Genomic DNA, 22,466 nt, shown 5'->3' on the forward strand with positions numbered 1-22,466 from the left:
TCATGTTATTAAAAAGAGAAAAGTGTATTTTAGTCTATAGCAAGGATTTGTAGTGTTGGTTCTCAAAGAAGGCAGCTCCAGTTTGGTTAAGCTGGTCAAAGAGCTGGTCTAGAGTCTGGCATCAAATATTCCAAATGTCTATTTCACAGACTGATCTTGGAAGAACAGAACCTGTGAATGAGATGCCTCAAAGAGAATTTTTTATAAGCCATTAAAAAATGATCAAACCTATGAAGCAGCTTAGAAATTTTTTTGGAAGAGGAGGGGGACAAAAAGAAATCAGGAAAAAGTCTGTTTTTTCACAAAGTATGCCTCCCTACCTGTTTCCTATTACTCAAACTCAGATTCAAGCCATCTCATTTCAGGCATTTAGCTCCAGCAACCAAGACAGAGGAGCCTACACGTCTTTATGTTCCTCCTGTGGCCAGTGGATGGATAAAAGGTTCCAGAGCATGGTGCAGCTTCTGAATTGTCCCCTGGAAGAGTCTTTTTTCACTGACTGTTGAGGGTCTAGAGGCTCCGAGTTGGTAAATGGCTCTGGATATGCAGGATGGATCTAGGTTGCAGAACTCAGTGAAGCATTTGAATTGTCAACCTTATTTCAAAATTGGCAATATTCTAAATCAAAATAAGTAGAAATTGTTCTTGCAAGTTCTCAAAAACCTGTTAGCCTTTGAGCTTATGCAGACTTCACTAGCAGAGAAAAACAACTGAGAGCTCAAGCCTACGACCAGTAGCTTAACAAGTTATACGTGACTGTGTCACTGTTTATGTGTGGTTAATATCATTACACCTCTCCACCAATTCACTTATGGTAATGAGGATACACCCCCATCAGGCATTCTTTCTCCTTCACATGATTTTCACCTTGCTTTCAATCTTACACTACAGCTATATTCAGCCAGTAGCTAGCTTGCAAATAGAGCTTAAACCAGGTATTAAATATATATCATAGATCAAACAGTTTAAATAAACTGCAGTTAGGTTGCCAGGTGACAGATCTGCACATATAGATGTCTATAAGCCCTATATATAATAAAAGAAAGTGATGCCAACTTAATTTTTAATCTCTCAGACTGCATAGTAATGACGATGAAAGATTATTTTGAATGTACATTCAGTTCCTGATAGTTCATCAGCATTCATGGATGGTAACCCTGCTGTATTGCTAGGGGTTTTTCTCTTTTTCCTGGAGTCTGATGGAGTATCTTATTGACGTTTATGAGGCAACTTTTCTTTTCCTTACTTAAAAGCTGTCTTCCATGCAGGATTGACCATGCCAAAATACACACCTGATTTATGTGGTGGATTTGTTGTAGCACAATTGCCACTACACATAGTCATAAATGATGCAAGAAACCCATTAATATCTCTAAGTCAGCATTCAAAGCTGTTTATTTAGATGTAGCCAAAGCCATGAGGTGTCTGGATAGATCCCAGCCTGGACAATGAGTTCAGCCACAGCTCTGCCAAAGACAAACTCCTTCTTTGCTTCCAGGTGCTTGTCTACCATAGAAATTACTTAACACCTAAGCTGTCATTCAGTGATGTTATGAAAACGTCCCAGTTTCTTTAGCCCTTGTCTGCAGAGTGTGGATGGCACCAGCTTAGTCCATCAAAGCAGTGGAGTGAGATTTTCCACTGTGCTCATTGCACTGGGCTGGTGTGTAATTGCGTTCAGAGGAAAATAAATCTTTCTAGAATAATCATTTAGCTCAACAAGCTTTAATCCAGCAGAGCACGCTGGCATCACCTACTTATATAATAAATACATGTCTAATAAATAAATGTCTAAAGGAGGCTTCATGGCAATAGAATCACATTAACAGGGGTCAGGGTTTTACATTAGTGCCTATTAGAGCCTTCTCCAAAGTAGTAGGCTGCTTTTCAGGTCTACTGTGGAGGTTTTGCTTTCTTATACAAGCGAATGTGGTTCACCTCAAGGGAAGAGAAAACAGATCATTTCATCGTTCGCAGTAGGCCTGCATGCCACACTGCTAATCATGAAGGACTCATGGAAATACACCAGGTGGAAGGCACCACAGTCTAATCCAGCAGACCCTTCCCTGGAGCCGGCTCTGGGGACCAAGTCCTTCAGAGAATAATAAAACGGTGAAGGAAAATGCAAAAACAAAATGCAGAAAGATTAATTAAATAAAGGGCATCCTTCCAAAAAAACTGTAACAACTCTGTGAAATGTGTTTTCAACACCACAATACTCCTTCTCTGTTTTGTTTCACAGCAAAACCATTACATGTAAGTGTTGCCTTTGAAACTCCAGCGAAAGACACTGATGAATGTTACACAGCAGACCAGAGGCTGCCAAAACTAACAGATTTCTGTTTAGAGACCCTAAGAGTGAAATCCCTGTGAAGTAGCAGAGCTTGAAGAGTAATTAGCCACAACCATAACAAAACAGTGAGCTACTCACCACTCAAATCTCTATGACTTCTCTGTTGTTATAACTGACATTGATCTTGCAGGTTGCTGAGAACGGACTGTCCATGAAAAGAATTGCTTAGCATAAAACCAGCCAAATGAATAAGATGCAGAAAGGTCATTTGTTATGATATACAAAAAAATTGTCAACGTTAGTGAGCACCGTTTTACCTGTTCCCACCCTTTAAAGACTTAAGGCAAAACTAATCTAAATACAATCCCACTCATTCTGGTGGAGACAACACCAGGGGTAACTGTGGCCCAGCAGTTATCATTTCATCATCAAGGATTAACTCAAAGGCTTTTTTCTGCATTCTCATTAGCTGGGCAAAAGGAACTTTCTCATCAATTATTTTATACCTTGCTTAGGAGAATTTTTGCTAATACATTCCTATTTTTGCCCTAAAAAAAGGAAACAACCAACAGAAGTCCAGTTTGCATATCAAAGGAACTGACATTTCATTTGCTGTGCTTTCTGCCTCTGCTGTGTGCACAATGGCAGAGCGGTGAAGTGCCAATTTACAGTGGTGATCCCACATAGGCTGTGATCAGTAATGTTACACTTCTAGTAAAGAACCCAAGAAAAACCTTATAAAACCTCATAAACCCAGAACTACCTTTTTGGTTCTTCAAGGACAAAGGTGGACAGACTAGAAGAACATGAAAAGAGACATTTTCATAATATCGTCACCTATTAATAATAATTAATCATTAGAAAGGTAGGAGTTTCTTATTTCTGTGCTTCTGCACTGTTTTATTGATTATTTTCTCTATAATGTTGTTTGTAAACTAATAACCACCTGCTCTTCACTTTCCACATAACTGATAAAAAATAATAAATTAAAATAAAAATTGAATAAATCTGAAATGTAAACCCTATAGAAATGTGAATTGAGAAAAATAAGTCCACATTGAATAAAGTAACAGGGATCAGATGTTTTGATATGATTGATCATTATTTTCCCTAACCTTCAGTGAAGCAGAACCTCACAAGAGAACACCTTTAAATTTTGCAGAAACCCAGTGTGAGATTTCCTAACACTTATATGGAGTCTTTACTTAGGACTTCTAAGGGAGACACCTTAAGAATCATAAAAATAGCCAGATCTAGTTGTCATAGGCTTTTTGTAGAGATGAAAATCTAACAGCAGGGTAGTATTTCATTGAATTTAGTCTACATTTTATTGTACATATTTCAGCCAATTGCCATTTTGACTATCCTGGCCACCCTTTTGACAATTCAGTTTTTCTGTAATTTCAACACATCAAGAGAGCAAACTTGGAAAAATGCCTTTCCCACCAAAACTACCCACAAATTGCAGAATCAACACTGAACTATTTTGTAGTGATTATTCCAGCGACAGGATTTGAACTTAACATCCTCTGATCCAGGGGACTGAGATAATTTATTCACTCTTTATGAAAATAAAACCCAGCAATGTCCAAAGGAATTACCCTCTTCTGTAGGCTGAAACAATTATATAAAATGGTTTCCTTGTCAGCCGCAGGAACAGTAGTCCTTTTGACATCACCATTTTTTCTAATGCTGTCAAACATCAGTCTAAATGGAAATATTAGGATTCAGCATTATAGCCTCAGACTGGCTGACTCAGAAGTGTCAGTATTACTGTACGATTTAGTTAAAGCACCATCTTTCTTTCTGAACTGTTATTCTGTTTTAGATAGCAGTTATTTGTATACTGTGGCCTCAATAAAATACATAAAAATCCAGGTTTCAGAAAAGTCTGGTTTCAGGTCATTTTGAAGGGGGAAGAGAATTTTGTGCACTGTCTAAAGAAGTTTGCCACTTGACATAGTTATACAAGTTTCTGTAATCAGACTGTGATAAATCCTGTCACTTGTTTTAGGACTGATTTTGACATTCCCAGGCTTTGCCATCGCAGATACAGGTGGGGAGGCCCTTGTTCCCTTAAGCAATGTCTAGAGACTTTAGCATAAAATTGGCAAGATCTGGAGCCCTAGCTGTCCCATTAGCACAGGGTTTATCAGTGGTAATAATTATGGAAATTACTGAGCACAGATGTGTGACCTAGACAGCATGGTGGCAAAATATGTCCATCTCCTCCACATTACAGTTCCTATTTCACCAACACAATGCCTTCCTATATTACATATTTCACTCTTTAGCTTCAGAAAGTGTCTTGCTGAAAACAGCAAGTGCATGAACTGGTCCCTTACTGTTGATAATCCCCTTTTCAGCTGCCTTTAATCAGTAGCTGGGTTATCCCATTAATCTTCACTGTGAGAGAGGAGCCATCCAACCTTCCAGCTCACAACTCATTTCCTCCAGATCCCAGCAGACCACCAGTCCTTCCAGGAGCTTCTTCCTCCGATTTCTCTTGGTAGTTTCTCATAGCAACTTTTTCCTGATGTAGCATACTAGACAACAAGGGATAGCTCCTGCAGGACTGTAGAGAACGGCAATAATGCTGCTGGGAAGAGGTGTGTGACTGGGTTATTTAAAAACCTTTCTGAACCTCCATGTTCAGTAAAGATTAATTTAAGCTGTGACAGGAACAAGGTCTGGTTTTATAGGAAGACACAATCAGCACCTGCACAGTCTAGAACTTGTTGATCTAGCTGTAAAAAAAGGAGCAAAGATGTAATTATTCTTTAAATCTACAGGAGCAACACAGGCATCAGGAAAATAAATCTGCTTGAAGATGAAGAAAATGTTGGCAGAAGAATAAATGGATATAAACTCTCTATAAATAAATTCAGGTAGCAAATTAAAAACAAACAAACAACTTCTTAATCTTTGGAGTGGAGCAATGTTGAAATGGGGAGAGTGGAATACAAATAATTTCTACCTCCACTCAAGAGTTTCTAATTTTATCAGCAGAGCTCTCTGATGGGATTGCCTATGTCAGCAGTGGGCTTGGTAGTGTCTCTTTCAGGCCTTTTTCGTACTACTTCACACAGATCCACTACTTCTACAGTCATCAGCCAGCTCCCCCACGCAGCCTAGAAAGGACAGAGCTGACGGCAAGAAAGAAGTCTCCCCATTTTTTTCATACTGTTTTGCCACCCGCTTGTCCGAGTACCTCTTCTCATTTGATATCGTTTTGGTCATGTTTTGCAGTAAATATGTCAAGACCTCTTCTACAGAAAGAGAGCTGAGACACCATTGTCGCTGGTTTGTTTAACAACAACTGACCCCGCCTCTGCCGATTTCTGTTTCCATAAAATGGGAAAACAGAGAACACTTTCAAAAGGACAGAAAAAAGGCTTTATTACAGCTTAATTTTCTGTTAGCTAGGTAATTACATTTCCAAAATCTTTCTGAAACCTTTCCATATTGCAGTTCTCAATTATCTAGCCAGAGGACACTGGAAAGTGATAATGAGGTGTTAAACACCAGCCATGTTCCTGCAGATAGCCCTCCTGCCAGCCATTTAACACTTACTCTGGTGCTAAAGCTATGAATGATGTGTTTTTCAACAGCATTTAGGTGCTAATAAATTATCAAACAGTTCGAAAGCAAGGGCCTGCCTAGATGGGAGAGTTGCACTACTGAGGCCATGGGGAGCGATCTCCTTGACCTGCAGCAACTGGAGCTATCTCATCTAGGGAAGGGTGGGACAGGCTTGTTGGCGAAGTTGCTGTATTTCCACAGCAGCAGAGTCACCCCTGGACTAGTCGAGGGTGACTGTCCCACACTTCCAAATGCCTCTTTTTGAAATGGAAAGCTAACTTATTTGTGGGATTAAATCTTGAGATCCACCTCTTGTGCGTCCAGAATTTTATACTGCCAGGCGGGGTTACCCCATGCAGATACAGTCGTCTAGACAGGTAAATTCCATTTGTCCTCTTCTCTCATTATTAAATGCTCCTTAAGTACGACTTACTTAAATCCTTTCTGAAGGCAATACTAAGCCAGAAATGCTACTCGCCAGCCAGTAAAAGGATGTCAAGAGTTATAATTCTTCTGGACTATGTATGTTACATTCACTCCTTAGCTTATAGCAAATAAATTCTCCACTAGAAATAACGTTTATGTGGATTTACAGTTTAAATCAAGAGCACCAAAAGTACTTCAGCATCTAAACTCCTATCTGGCTGCTAGCACACATTGCAGAGATACTAACAGAGTAGACATAAAGATGTCATGTCAAAACTGCCCATCTGTGCTAGATACACCAAGTCCTGTCTCAGGACTGGAAATTACTTACCACTTTATGCTTCTTTGCCTATATGCCTCGTACCTAGGTAGAATTTGCTGTGGAAGACACATGGCCTCTATAAGTGATCTATAGTATGTGATACCAACATCTCTGGCAGGATTAGAAATGGGGTCAGCTGGGCTAAAACATGATTATCAGTGGCTAGATAGATAAATATCCACATGCACATACCTTCGTGTACATTTTCCTGACAAGTGCTTGCTATGTTCTGAAGCTGTTTTTTCACTCAATAGTGGTATCAATCAGGGATCACCACAATGCAGCAATATGGCTTCATGGGAGGTAAAAATCTAATACAAATGAGATAAAGGCAAGACCCAAACTGATACATAACATAGTTATGCCTAAAATAGGTATCTATTTTTGCCTTAGGTGTTTCAGGGCATCCTACCTGGCATTTACCTGCTGGCTCAGGAGGCTGCAGGCTTCGGCAAGTCCTGCGTCTTACTTGCCAACCTCCTGTGAGTACTCTGGTGTACTGGAACTGGCTGGGGTGGAGGAAACTTTCTTCATAGCCACCTGCATGGTGCTGTGCTTCGAACTGGCGGCTGAAACAGTGCTGATAACACACCAGTGCTTTTGTTATTCTTGAACAGAGCTTGCAGAGCATCAAGGCTTGCTTTCTTTCCCAGTCTGACCCCCAGCAAGCAGGCTGGGGGTGCACAAGAAGTTGGGAGGGGACACAGTTGGGACAGCTGACCCCAGCTGACCAAAGGGATATCCCATACCATATGACCTTGTGCTCAGCAATAAAAGCTGAGGGCAAGGAGGAGGAACAGGAGGTGGACTTTTGTGGTTATGGCATTTGTCTTCCCAAGTAACTGCTATGTGTGACAAAGCCCTGCTTTCCTTGAAATGGCTGAACATCTGCCTGCCGATGGGAAACTGAAAAAAATCCTCTTTTTGCTTTGCTTGTGCACACAGTTTTTGCTTTCCCTATTAAACCATCATTATCTCGATCTGTGAGTCTTTTTGCCTTCTACTTTCTCTCCATCCTGCTGGGGGAGAGTGAGCGAGTGGGTAAGTGGGCATTTGGCTGTTGGCCTGGGGCAACCCACTACACCTGGACACCTAAGGACAGCACTAGATATCTATATTTAGGCATACAACTTGGTCTCCTACTGTTCACACTTCAAGAAAGTTTTGTGTCAGAGTAATAGGTATACAAAACCTGAAAGAGAGTAGAAAGAAATGGAAATGAAGCATAGCCACAAAAACTTAGCAAATACTCATTGCCCATTTTGTATGGTTACCCGCAATGTGAAGAATATCATAGAATCATAGAATAGTTTGGGTTGGAAGGGACCTTTAAAGGTCATCTAGTCCAACCCCCCTGCCGTGGGCAGGGACATCTTCAACTAGATCAGGTTGCTCAGAGCCCCGTCCAACCTGACCTGGAATGTTTCCAGGGATGGGGCATCCACCACCTCTCTGGGCAACATAGAGGCTTACACGTCTTCCATTCATGTATTGCCTGAATCCAGCCCCGTCCATGTCTGTTTCCCTTTCTGATATTGTGTTTGCTCTAAGCTCTTGACCATCTAACAGGGCTAAAAAAAGAAGCTGCAACCAGTTCTCTACACTCACTGCCATGAGAAGTGCTGGCTTTGTTCATTACTGAGCTTATCTGGGGATTCCATTTTAATGGCTAGCCCAAGGAGAATTGCTCACTTATCTTCTTCTGGAAGAAACTGAGCCAAATGCCATACAAATGTACTCTATAGCGGCATTGTCTTTGATAATCAAGGTTCTCTGCTGGCAACCAAACAACTCACATACTGCAAGTCTTCTGTGAAGAAATGAAAACAAACAGTTAAGGAAAAATCACTTAAGAAAAAATTTCAGCAAAACTGGACCAAATGGTTTAAGGCTCATCTTTCTCTGTAAATAAAGTGGTGAAGAGAATGAGATGTTTCAGTGAAGTGCTCAGCTTCAGCAGAGGTACAGATGAATGAAACCAATGTATGCACAACTAGAAAATGTTGAGTAGGGAAATTGTTCTACAAATGCCTTTTTTTCCTTTCTTCTTATCCCCCATGCATTCCTCAGGAAAAGTGCTGTTTTGTTATGGCAAAGGGATTTTGCAAGTACGAATCTTCATCTATCCCTTAACAGAAGGAAATGCTTGAGGTACAGTGTAACTTGCACCATTGTATTGGAGTGGTCCAGTCAGTAAGTTTTGTGCAAAGGCACTGAATGATTCAGGATTTATAAACTCTGACAAAGAAGAACCTTTTCCCATCCTCTGTAAGTAAAGGCTTTAGAATCCAGTACATGTATTCTCATTTATATTATAGATATTTTATACCCACTATGCCAATGTAAAAAGACCTTGAAATAAGTATAATGGGTGTCTTATGGCCTCTTTACATTGCCAGAACATTTCATAGACATTTTATAGACTATTTTATAAGATAGAGGCTATGACTCCTCATCGCTGTTAAGTTTTAAGAACAAGCATCTGCCAGGGATTACACAGCTAGAGCTGGTCTGGCCTCAAGGGAGAACAGACGAGATGACATTTTCCAGCTACAGAGTTTGTGGCACCTTGCATTTTTTGTACAGAGAACATGCAGCAGCTGTACTTGGGTTTAATTCTTATACTTGCACACACCTACAGTGCTACTTACAGAACATGTATTTTAAGAACCTGGAAAGGGAAGCTGGATGGCATCACCGACACTTTCTGATTTTCATTAAATAGCCATCACTCTTTCTAATCACCTTGCTCTGAATCAGGTACTATGGGAGGTATTTCCAGATAACTTCTGACTGACTTTCTATTATTATTTAAAAAGGTGATAAAATGGCTGGAATCATAGAATCATAGAATCATTAAGGTTGGAAAAGACCTCTAAGATCATCGAGTCCAACCATCAACCCAACACCACCACCCACTAAACCATGTCCCTAAGCGCCTCATCTACACGTCTTTTAAATACCTCCAGGGATGGTGACTCAACCACTTCCCTGGGCAGCCTGGTCCAATGTTTAACCACTCTTTCAGTAAAGAAATTTTTCCTCACGTCCAATCTAAACCTCCCCTGGCACAACTTGAGGCCATTTCCTCTCGTCCTATCGCTTGTTACTTGGGAGAAGAGATCGACACCCACCTCGCTACAACCTCCTTTCAGGTAGTTGTAGAGAGCGATGAGGTCTCCCCTCAGCCTCCTTTTCTCCAGGCTAACCCCAGTTCCCTCAGCCGCTCCTCAGAAGACTTGTTCTCCAGACCCCTCACCAGCCTCGTTGCCCTTCTCTGGACACGCTCCAGCACCTCGACGTCCTTCTTGTAGTGAGGGGCCCAAACTGAACACAGGATTCGAGGTGCAGCCTCACCAGGACCGAGTACAGGGGCACGATCACTTCCCTACTCCTGCTGGCCACACTAGTTCTGATACAGGCCAGGATGCCATTGGCCTTCTCGGCCACCTGGGCACGCTGCCGGCTCATATTCAGCCGGCTGTCAACCAGCACCCCCAGGTCCTTTTCCGCCAGGCAGCTTTCCAGCCACTCTTCCCCAAGCCTGTAGTGCTGCAGGGGGTTGTTGTGGCCAAAGTGCAGGACCCGGCACTTGGCCTTGTCGAACCTCATACAATTGGTCTGGGCCCATCGATCCAGCCTGTCCAGGTCCCTCTGCAGAGCCTTCCTACCCTCAAGCAGATCAACACTCCCGCCCAACTTGGTGTCGTCTGCAAACTTACTGAGGGTGCACTCAATCCCCTCATCCAGATCATTGATAAAGATATTGAACAAGACCGGCCCCGAAACTGAGCCCTGGGGAACACCGCTCGTGACTGGCCGCCAACTGGATTGAACTCCATTCACCACAACTCTCTGGGCCCGGCCGTCCAGCCAGTTTTTCACCCAGCGAAGAGTACATCTGTCTAAGCCGTGAGCTGCCAGCTTCTCGAGGAGAATGCTGTGGGAGACGGTGTCAAAGGCCTTGCTGAAGTCCAGGTAGACCACATCCACAGCCTTTCCCTCATCCACTAGGCGGGTCACCTGGTCATAGAAGGAGATCAGGTTGGTCAAGCAGGACCTGCCTCTCATGAATCCGTGCTGGCTAGGCCTGATCCCCTGGTTGTCCCGCTCATGCCTTGTGAGCACCCTCAAGATGAACCACTCCATATAGTTAGTGAAACCGTCAGGAACTAGCTTTCTGCAACCCATTGCAAGAAATTTTGTTAACAACACATGTACGGCAGATAAAACAAAAAATTAAAAATGTGTTTGAAGTTGTGGAGTGAAGGTATTCTTGCTTATTTTTCATAGCTGAACAGGATAGTACTGAAAAGGAAGAGAATTCAGTGAAAAACGGCAGAGATGGGTAGTAAAGTTGCTGATCTACTGGGTCAAAGGAAAAAATGCTGATTTAAGCTGAACAATGACCTGGACATTTTATTTTACACCTTTTCTGCACTTTTCACTATTAAAATAATGCCTAATTCACTACCCAGATTGGAACTCTGCTTGTGGATTTAAGTTGCAAAGACATTTTGAATTATTTCAATGATTCAGAAAAAAATAATCTCTAAATGAAACCCTGTATAAGGTTTGGGGTTGAACTCCGGGTTTTTGTCCAGAGGCTAAAAATAACAATTTTATGTACCAGGCTAGGGTTTCAGAAAGCATTGCCAGTTTATGATAATTGTTGATTAGAAACCAATACCATGAAAACGTTGTTAAATTTCCATCTGTGGATATATTCATAACCTTCATAGGAAAAGGCACTGAGCAATATGCTCTAGCTTTGGATTCAGCCCTCCTTTGGGCAGGGGATGGGACCAGATGACCTCCATGTCTAAATTATTCTGTGATTCTACAAGTAGTAAAATATAATTTCTAAGCTGCTGCTATTTATTTATTGTAATTGGGAAGAAACTTATGAACTTTGCTTGCCCTTCGGCTTGCAAACTCCTACTCAAACTCGCTATTCAGATGTATTGCATTCTCTCATGATTGTTGATAGTAGGGATGGGATTTGTGTGAGCAACTTGTGATTTGAGGTACCTTCTTTTTCAAAACCTTTTAAGGGGCAACTACCGGTATGTATGGCCAGCGGAGCACTGTGAACCTGAGAGGCGCCCAAATCCCCGATGGCGACAGCCAGTCAGCAAGTGAAAAGGTATCAACGGAGCTGCTGCAATCTCCATGCATGTACTCTTCCCTATTGCAAATACAATGTAATTTAGCTTTAAATGCTCTGTCCCTGACAGCCAAGCTGCATTACCTTGCCCTTTCCATGTGCTAACAGCATGTTCAGTCAGTGGGAGCACCTCAGAGGTGTTGTAGCTTGCCAAGGAACAGTGACATGATGATCTATCTGAGCCTTCTTGTGCTTCTTTCTGAACTTTGACTATCTTCATTATTAGTCTCCTTTATTATTAATCTACTTAAGAAGGCAAGAAAGAGTGACTGAGTAATCACTGAAAGGTGATAAACTCCCAGAGCAGTTCTTCAGAAGGTGTAAAGAAGCTGGAGCATCAGTCAGATTAGCAATTTGGGACACTGGTGGCTCCAGGGTGCAGTTCAGCCCCCCTGGAAATCTGTGAAAAGACTCTGGGAACTGGATGATGCCCTAAATGAACAAGGGCTGTTGTTCCACAGGCTGAGTGACATTAAGAATTCCCAAAGGGCTTTTTTTTATTAGATTAGAATCAGTTCTTAAATCACTAAATTGTGTGGAAATTTCCCATTCCAGAAGTAAGCAAATATTCAAGAGTATATATATTTTACTTAGCAGCTACCACAGAAAAATATACAAAGTGGGAATCTGTTAAATACAAAACCTAACTGGATATAAAAATGTGTTCCCTTGACAGGTCTGTTTCTTTAATAGAGTTTCATTAAAGAGGGCACCATTGTTTTATGGAATATTCTGTGGTTTAATATATAAAATATGCAGCTGTTTAATATATCTCAAAAAGTTCAGTTTTGCATTGTATTTTAATTTTTCATCAGTGTAAGTTTCTCTCTAATAATTCTCTGTAAAAAGCCTTCACTTCGTTTCAGTGCTTGTAAAATGCTTTCTTTGATCAGGTTTATTACCTCTGAGTTCATTTATATTTATCCAATTCAGATAGGTGACACTAAAGGTATAATTCATTAAATAAGAGTTGAACAGATTCTTGGGACTGGATTCTTATAAATCATAAGTTTATGGTCACACTAGTAGGGGCCAAAGGGGGTCAAAAGGGTGAAAGCTGAGAGATATTTGTTGAGTTTTGTGAAATTTCTTAGTTGTTTCATTCCTTTTGCCTAGTGTACTGGTAATGGTGACAGTAAAACTGGACCAGGCTGTGACGCACTGAAAGGAAAGGAATTCCCTTAAAGCAAAAAGAATAAGATTCAGAAAAGCCAAGGTGTTTTAAGTTCATGTCTACTACAGTCACCCAATCCAAAACCTGAGCACAAAGAGGAACCTGCAGCTCTGAACACACACGTAATAACAGTATCTGTAATAACAGTATCTGCAGAAAGGCCAAAAAAGTAGGTGAACGTGAAATGTTTCCTGGTTTAGTCCAAGAGATGATGCTTCTCTGCCAGACTGAAAGGATGTGAATCAGCCAGGCCCTTTTTATTTTAAATATAGTTTACTATATATAGGGAATTATATGTATAAGGGAATTCACAAATATGGAAATGTATGTCTGCTGTATAGATAGATATATGTGTATTAGGCACATATAATGCAAATGCATAGTTACAGGAATTAGGACTGAATAGAATAGTCCTGGAAGCCAGGAACAACTTTATTTTCATTGCTATCCTGGTTGATTCATCATTTAAAATAAGTTTAAACAGATAACATAAATCAGCCTAAGTGCTGCAATTGTTTCTGCAACTCTCTGTGCACGCTGTCAGCTTACACATTAGCAAAAGGGTGTGAAGGACTGTATATAACTGGCACATCTCAGGGATGATGGAGGGGGCACAACGCTAGATGTCTATTTTAGAAATCCTCAATTTCACCTGAGAAATAAATATTTGCAGTGCAAATGCACTTCCAACCTGAAAAATCTCTGCCAATATTCAGAGTAGGAGCGAGACAAACATTTCACACAGTTAGAACAACTTATGTTTGAAACAGCTTTTGTAGGACAGACCCTCCACCCTTTGATTCAATACTGAAGGTCTTCTCAGTGGTATGCCTTAGCTCACACATGGGTGACACAACCGATTCAGGCCTGACTTGAGTAATTTTTTATAGTGTTCTTTGTAGCATATCATACGATGTGGTCACAGTAGTCTCTTCAGGTCTTGAAGGAGCAAACCAGGAGGATATATGCAATATGTTTCAGGACACTTGGATACAGGGCCTCTGTGTCAGACCTGTCTACTCACAAGGTGAAACAGTTTAAAACGTTATCAGAAAAAAATGGGACTGATTCACCCAATGCACTGTTACAAAATTCTTAGGTTTGCACATTATCGAGCAAAGCTGCCGAATTTAAAAGGATACCAATTTAAATTTCAGTTATTTTATTAAATAACTTGGCAATATTTCAGACAACATGCCTGCCCTCTTGTTTATCTTTCTTTGTTCTGGGGGTTTAAGATCACAGTTTGCTTCATTTGACCTTCAGCTTGTCTAAATTCCAATTAACACTAATAGAGGTACGCTAATGTACTCCAGCTTGGACCTGACTCACCGAGAGATCTGGTGGTTTTTCACAGAAGTGGTTTGTTTCCCATATAAACGGAAAAGGCCGATTGTGGAAGGGGAAAGTGAAACTGCCGCACGACTTCTACACGGTGCTGTCAAATAAATTAACGTTCCCATCCCAGAAAGCGAATTTAGTGTGCAGACCTGTGAACGCAATTGGTGCCCGTTAACGCAAACAGAGGGATGGCAGGGGAATTGTGACTTGCCTGCTAGGGGCCATAACCAATTATTCTCCTCGCTTTCCCACCGGTTCTCCACTGATGCCCTGGTACTTCTTAACAGTTGTGATGTTTTCAGCCTCTGCTTGCCTCGTAGCGTTATATGGCTCGATGACATTCTACATTAATAGGTTCCTTTGTGAAGAATGCAGGGTGTAATTTTCACACTGCAAGGAATATTATACGTATAGCCTGGCATGCACACAGGAGTACGAGTGTCTCAAACTACTCTTCCACACTCCCCTTCCTACATGACAAGGCAATAAGCCAGTATAAGCATATGTCTACTCTATGTATGGCTTTAATGAGAAGAGGAGACAGTGTAGATCAGCCATGATATAGCTGGTGAGGATGTCAATTTTTCTAGCCAGAGCAGCATTCAATAACTGAGACTTGTTCGTTGTAGTAGCAGAGTGTCACAGCCTCTCTCACGTCACATTGCGGAGCATGATGCTGCTTTTGCCCTCTACTTCTACCTTGACCAGCACTGTTAAACACATAACAAATGGTACAAATGCTTCCACCAGCCCTACAAACACTCCATACCCATTTTAACCACATGTATCATTGCAGCAGCAACAGTTTGCATGCATTGTAATCCCATGCTGGTTTATTTCCAGTGTTAATCACTGATTCACTAATTTATTTAATAGAAGCAGAGTTCAGGTCCATGATGAGCTCTGCTAAACTTCAGAAGCCCTAAAAACCCAGACAATGAAAGAGTGAATTTTATCTTACATACAGAATAAGTTATGAAAATTTTCAGACCCACAACCTCAGTACTGCAGTCAGTTCCCTTGCGTGACTCCACTCACTGATTCCTTGTGTGGAAACAGTAAAACAACAAATCTTAAGCTCAGCTTGTGTTGGGGTACTCCAAGTATATCAACTAGATTCCTTTTGCCCTGTGAAAAACTTGGTTATGTACACTATAATGTGTTGACAACATACAATTACTTTCTGATCACTTGACTATACTGTACCATAGCAATAATAGCACTTGAAGATGCCAAAAGCAGTGTTTCTGAGACTTATAAATACTGTGGGGTTTTTCTCATTATTGAACTTCAAGTTTTGTGAAGACAGTCCCTCTATTACAGAAGCAATAAGCCTCCATTAGCAACAACTGAATGACACCGTTGGTCTTTCATTCATACACTTGTTCTGATGCTCTTACTCAGCAAACTCCTTGTACCACTGTTAATCTGTCACCTGGAAATGACACTACACATGCTACTTATATCAGGGACAGTGCTCAAAAGCGAAGTCAGCCATGGACAACTTCTACCAGAAAATTCATTAAGGTTGTTACATGGAATATCAACTATGCCGTGTTCAGGCTCTTTTTTCACTGATTAATTCCAAATTTATTTTAAAAAAATGCTGAGAAGACAACAGCAGAATTAGACCCTAATTCAGCAAAAATCTAAGCATGTAGTTATCTTCCACTGCATGAGTAACACGACTAAAATAATGGTGAATTGTTTGCTGAATTTGCTTTGCTTTGATGAAGCCTTATCTGCAGAACAAAATCTAATCATCTGCTGCACTAAGGGGATGTAGTAAGTAGTTTTTACCCATAGAAGATGAGTTATAAGATCTGATCCCTTATTCTGCTCTGAGCTACAGTATGACTCCTAGCTTAACCACAAAGTGGAGGAACAGCAAACTGCCCGACCAGAAGATGTTGGCAAAGCCCCAACCATTATCTTCAAACACAGTTTGTTTGAAAGTGGACAATTTTCCGAGTTTACTTCTCTCCTATGCAAAATGGGATCTCCTGACTCCATTTGCTTCTACCATTCCCATGCAAACCTATGGTCCAGGACAACTAGATAGGGTCTTCTTTGGGGAAACATAGCAAAAACAATAGTCAAAGATATCCTCCAGTAGGATACCCATCATTTTCAGTGACCTTAGCTCTCACTAGTCATGAAAATTGTTTGATGTTTGCCACCACAACATTATTTACTCTTTTACTGCACTACTTATCTGCCTTCACCCCATGTTTGTCATGTCTGGAGGGATTGCTACCTCCTCTAGCCCAGGTTTACACAAAGCTTGGAGGACACAACCATATTCAGTTCATAGCTCCTCCTTAGCACTTAACTGTTGAAATTCAGAATAAAATAATAACAATGACACTTTGCAATCCAAGGTAAGTGCCTAATCTCAAATAATAAGCTAGGCTCCTTGTAGGTCAGTGGAAAGAAAGATTTAATTCCTAACTGCCAAATGCCTGAGTGAAGGCATGAATTCTCCCACAGAACTTCTTAAACATCTATGTAAAATCCAGACCTCGCTGCAGAGGCCAAACTTATATTAACTTCAGCAGCGCCAAGATTTCACCCTCAGTTTTAAGTTCCAGCAGGGTAGAAAGCCAGCTTTGGAGAAAGTGATGGGACTGGGAAAAAGGAGAAATTAGAAAGTTGGGGGTGCAATTAACAATTAAAATGAATCATGAATTTCAGCTGAGGTAGAACTGGGAAAAACTGTCAATACTGACTGTGCTGTTTCAGCTGGGATTTGATTCTACTTATTTTATGAAGAATACTTTAGCAGAACAAAAGCAATTTAGCACTGTCTCTTCTGAAAACTGTCTCCATGTTTGTCCAAAGACAAAGCCTGTTCTCCCTTTTCTTACTTTTTTTTTTACTTATTTACCTATTTTTACCTCCTACTCGCTAACAATTTTCCAAGCTTGGTTCTTCACTCTCTCCATAGTATGAAAGCTTTATTGTTCCCTGTGAATGCTCCATCACTTACCCCTCCCAGCTCCACATTTTGGCACAAATGGTCTCTTTTGAGCTTCTGTGTGAAGACCACCTGCAGCAGACCTTGAAATGACTAACGTGGAGGCAGGCTGAGATCAGCTTAAACCTGAGTTTCAAATGTACTCTACAACTCTTGCTGTTTCCTACTCCCCAAAACGACTTCATTTCCTACACCAACTGCTAAAGCAATAGTCCCGAAAGAGGGAGCAATAATTTACAGTAACTCTTCTTAATACATGAACATTAATTTTATTTATTGTACCAAGAACCAAATTTACTAGAGACATAGTCCATGATTGGCATTTTGAAGGAAATATGGTAAATTACTCAAATCTATGGATATAGCTGTAGAGATTTATAAAACATTGCCTTCAATAGTTAGAACATGATATATGACTAGTGCTGAGGTCATGTCCAACGTTCATTTTGCTCATTTACTTTTGCAGGTGGAATTGAAATAGTTGCCAATTCACAAAATGAAGGGCTTTTTTGGATAATAACATATTGAAAAGTAGATTTGTGAAGATAGACTAAATAAAACTTGTTACTTAATAGCAAACACATAAACTCAGAAACAATAAAAACTCTTTGTGATTTTTTATCCTTGAAAAAGAAAAAAAATCTATTAATGGTATGATCTTATGAAGACTCAGTACTAATCAAAGGACATATTACTTGACTCATCCCATGCCTGGTAGAGAGTGCTGAAAGGGACTACTCACAGTAGTTAAGCACTGTGGCTGATGATATTTACAGGGTCAGTAACGATAGCTCAGTTCTCTGGCTATTCTCTTAATCAGGTAAGAGATACATTTAACCCAATGAAATTGCTCAGGATTAACAGTAAAGTGACTGAGTGCAGAATCAGCCCCAATACGAAAATTTCTTGTAGTTCGTTGTGCAACAGATAAGAAAAAGCTGCTGTTTTCAAACATCTCAGACACACAATAGCCAGACACATGCACCAATGCACGTGCCGGGGAAATGAAATTAGCAAGTGGTGTCATTTGTTTTAGCATATGATCACATCTGACAGGCATGAGCTTGTCGCTGATGTGTTTTCTTGTTGGTGCTGGAAAGAAGAAAAATGTGAAGCCACTTAGGAATGTTTCTGAATGTGATGCTCTCCTTTTTTCCCCTTTCTTTTTCCTTTCTTTCAGTGAAAACACTGGAGATGTTTAAAATCCCTAAATCATACAGGGCATATTTTTAATATCTTGTACTAGGAATAACCTTTTTAATAGTACTGGAAGTCCCCATATACCATATCTAGGTGTATCCAGATGGATTGCTTCCATATGAAGACATTTTCTTTTGCCATTTTTCATTCTATTGTACATATCTATAACGTATGCTTTTTATAATGAAGGGCTACTCTTAATAACTGTGGTTGGTTTTTTTTTGAATGAGCAGATGTGATGAAGTGAATGAGAGCTATTGGTTTAATAAAGCACAGTCATCTTCCCTCAGATGCTACAATAAACCAGATTAGATAGAGCTCTAATGGAGAAAGCTCCAATGTTACTTCTGCTGTTGATAAATGGTCTGAAATTTCATTTTCTCTGCTCGGTGTATCTTGCATACATGCTTGTGTTTAACTGTTTAGAATCTGGCACTGTAACAACATGAAAACAAAGAACCCCAGGATCTCAAAATAGCTGGTTATACAAATGATGATTCCTACCTGATAGGGAGAAGTCAAAGGTGACAAATCCTTCCCTCTCAATTAAATTCCTTTCATGAGAGTCTTCAGTACATTTCTGACTATAATGTCAGTCAAGCAATAACAGAAAACTCAGTGTCATTATGGAAAAAAGACATTAAAACCTTTTTAGGGTTGGAGAGAGGGGATATGTGAATATACTTCAAAGAGAGGGTCTTGTTTTCCTTTTATTCCCTCAGTATTTCCATGAAACCTAAGGCAATGACATCACAACAAAACAAGGTTGCCAAGATATACTATACAAAAACATGTTTTCACATGGTTACATTTTCTGCAAATTATAGTTCTTGGAGTATAAATCAGAATAATTGTTTAAATCAGAGTGACTGTTGAAACAGATTTACAGAGATCAAATCAAAAATGTAATAATTCTTGTGGTTTCACTAATGCTCAGAGCACCAAATACTTCTGAAAATTTTGGTTGTCAGTTATATATAGTGTTTACATTAACATGCTGCTTGAACAGAGAAAATATATATTTTAAGATGAAAATGTGAATCCAGGGTTACAAGAATGTTTCTGAAACAGCTAAGTCATCTTGTTTCAAGTAAAACCAGATGTTTGCTTAAAGTGAAAGGCAATCATTTCTTTTAATTATGTTCACTGGTTAGGCCACCAGGAATATCCATATGTGCACACAATGATCCGATTAAAATCAAAGACCTTACGATGGAGAAAGCAATCAACAACTGAAAGACCACCAAATGACATGCGAGGCACTGACCTGGATTCCACTACCTCCATTCACTCATTTTCACTCAGCAAGTCAAACAGGAGAGACTGCTGGAGTCCGTTGAGGTCCCCTGGGTGAGTCACGTCCCCAGACCCTGGAGGTATCTTCAGGAGCGATGGCCTCCTAAACAGTTGCTCCAAATTGAGGAACCTGGACTAAACACGTTTCTCAACTTTGCACAGGGTCGATACCTGCAAAAAACATTCAGTATGCAGTAAGGAAACAGCTGTATTGCACTTCTTTGGTCATTTCAGCCTTTAGGATGTGTGATATTGTGGCGGGTCTAGTGGTAGAGAGAAAAATATGGAAACTCATAAAGTGTTTTGCATGAATACGTCACTAGAAGTGGATGGATAAATGGATCAAACAAGTGGATTTTCGTGTCCTCCTGAAATCCTGCCTCTAGATGCCATGTGACTTTGCTTAGCAGAGGCCGTAAGCACAAAGCATTAGCATGAGGCTTCTTAAATAACCCATACTCTAACAGCTCTTCCTGTCCTGGATGTTTCACACGCACTTATCACCTGAATTTTTATCGGTGACTGATTGCTTTGAAGCTTTACAACACTTTTCATAGTTTGAAATTTCTATTGAAAACTATGTTGCTCATGAATACAAGGATCTATTCTTAGTCCTCCTGTGAAGAAATAGCCAAAGCTCTAGCCTGTGGGAGGAGATGCACCTTCTGCTTGTTTACGGAGCAATAAACCATCTTCTGGGAACTGGCGCCTACCTCTAGGCGCCTCCTCAGCTCCTCTCTGATCCTACCAGCAGACAAATACAGCTCAAACCATCTATTTCAATGACAACTATGTATTGTATATGAAAAATCATGCATTACATATATTTACTATATAATATACACAAAATATTCACATAAACACACATGCACACATATATGCATGTAATATGTTGCAGATGGATATAAAATAACATCATATCCACTGATTTTTTTATAATATTCTTTCTGGAGCTGAACATTTTCTGCAGGAAGACTTGGCCAGTTAATTACTTCTTCTGTACATAGTCTTCAATCGGTACTACCTCAGCTTAAAGGTACAGGACACTTTTTTTCTGTGGCACACATCTTATCCAGTGAGTCTACTTTTACCTTTTTCTGGAGGATACTCAGTTTTCTGGTGGTCTTTTACATCAAAGAGTTTCTTCACCAGTTTATGAAAAAGAAAAGAGAAAAAAAAAAAGAAGGAAAGAAAACTTTGTTTCAGTAAAAGATGTTCTCTGGCCACATGCATTTATCAGAAAAGCTGGCATTTTCAGGCCAGACTGAATACATAATCACGTGATAAAATGTCTTTACAAAAAACTGGATAAAACATATGGCTCCAGTGAAGCCATTAGGATTTTTAACCCTAATTTCAATGAGCCCAAGAAACATCCCTTTCTATTTTTCCATGCTACATCTGTCATGGTAGGGTAGTTTATTTTCCACGTACAGTTTCTGTGCTGATGGTGTTCTCCTCTCCTGTTTGTGCATGATCTGCACAAGCAGCTTAATCGCTGTATTGTTTTGCTTTTGTTTTCTAGTCCGCTCTTTTCAGCAAAGGCCCTCACTGAAAGAGGGATCCTTTCCTTCCATCCTCACTGCTCTGCAAGAAAACCTTTCCCTCACCTAAACATAAATCTTAAAGTTCAGCCTCTACAGTGTCCTTTGATAAACATGTATATGTAGACACCTATGTCCATGACAATTTTATTTTGGTCTTGTGAGTCCTGTGGCTGTGTACAGTCTTTTAAATGTTCCTCTTTCACATGGCTTTACTTAACTGTCAGTGTTCTCACAGGGCCCTTAGTGCATTGCGTCCAGTGCCTTCAAACTCCTCTCATTGTTTTGACTAATAAGCAGTTACATTAAAACTTTGGGCCAGGATATTTAGAGGGAAAAAATCATGCAGACCCTGCAAATTTAGCAGCAGACACTTGATCTTCGCTGATTAGCTTGTAGACGATGTTGCCAGCAATATCTTCTCCAAGGCATACTCCTGTCTTGAAATAGAACATCTTCATCAGTTTTCAACATGAGACAGGAACCAAAACTAGTTAGCATTGGAGTGGATGACCTCCAAGTACCTCTGGCACTGCTCGGTGGAAAGTAGATGGCACTAATGCTGATATAGAAGAGCAGCAGGCAGGCTAATTTGTAACCCAGCAGGATCCCAAAATATGTCCAAAATATTATTTATGACTAAGAGTTATAAAATAGAGTTAAGGCAGATTTTATTGTTTACTTATCCGAGTCATAAAATATACAAGCACAGCAAATATAAACAACAGCAAAACAAGCTGAGCAAAGGCAAGCTTTCAGCTAGCTTAATCATCTTTAAATTCTAAATATTATCTCATGACGGATGGCTGCTGGAGTCTGCGAAGGACTATACCAAATCCTGTTCCCTGTTCCACGCAGACCACCCCTATCGAGGACACTTCCATCCAACTGTATTACCACATATCCTGCCTTGAAACAGAAAATTTCATTTCCTCGTCACCATTTGGCGAGTCTTATGCTGGAAAAGGGCCTACTGCCTATCTTTCTCTGGACCAACTTTTGCGGATGGATTGTTTTTTTCCAGTGTCTTTGAAGGAACAGTCAAGAATGTCTCCCTTCATTACTATGCTGGTCTGGGTGAGTTTTTCTAGTCTAATCTTTATACGCCCTCCATCACTAAACTCTAAACATTTACCAGTGGTAT

The sequence above is a fragment of the Aptenodytes patagonicus genome, chromosome 3 (assembly GCF_965638725.1).
Source record: "Aptenodytes patagonicus chromosome 3, bAptPat1.pri.cur, whole genome shotgun sequence".
NCBI lineage: Eukaryota > Metazoa > Chordata > Aves > Sphenisciformes > Spheniscidae > Aptenodytes > Aptenodytes patagonicus.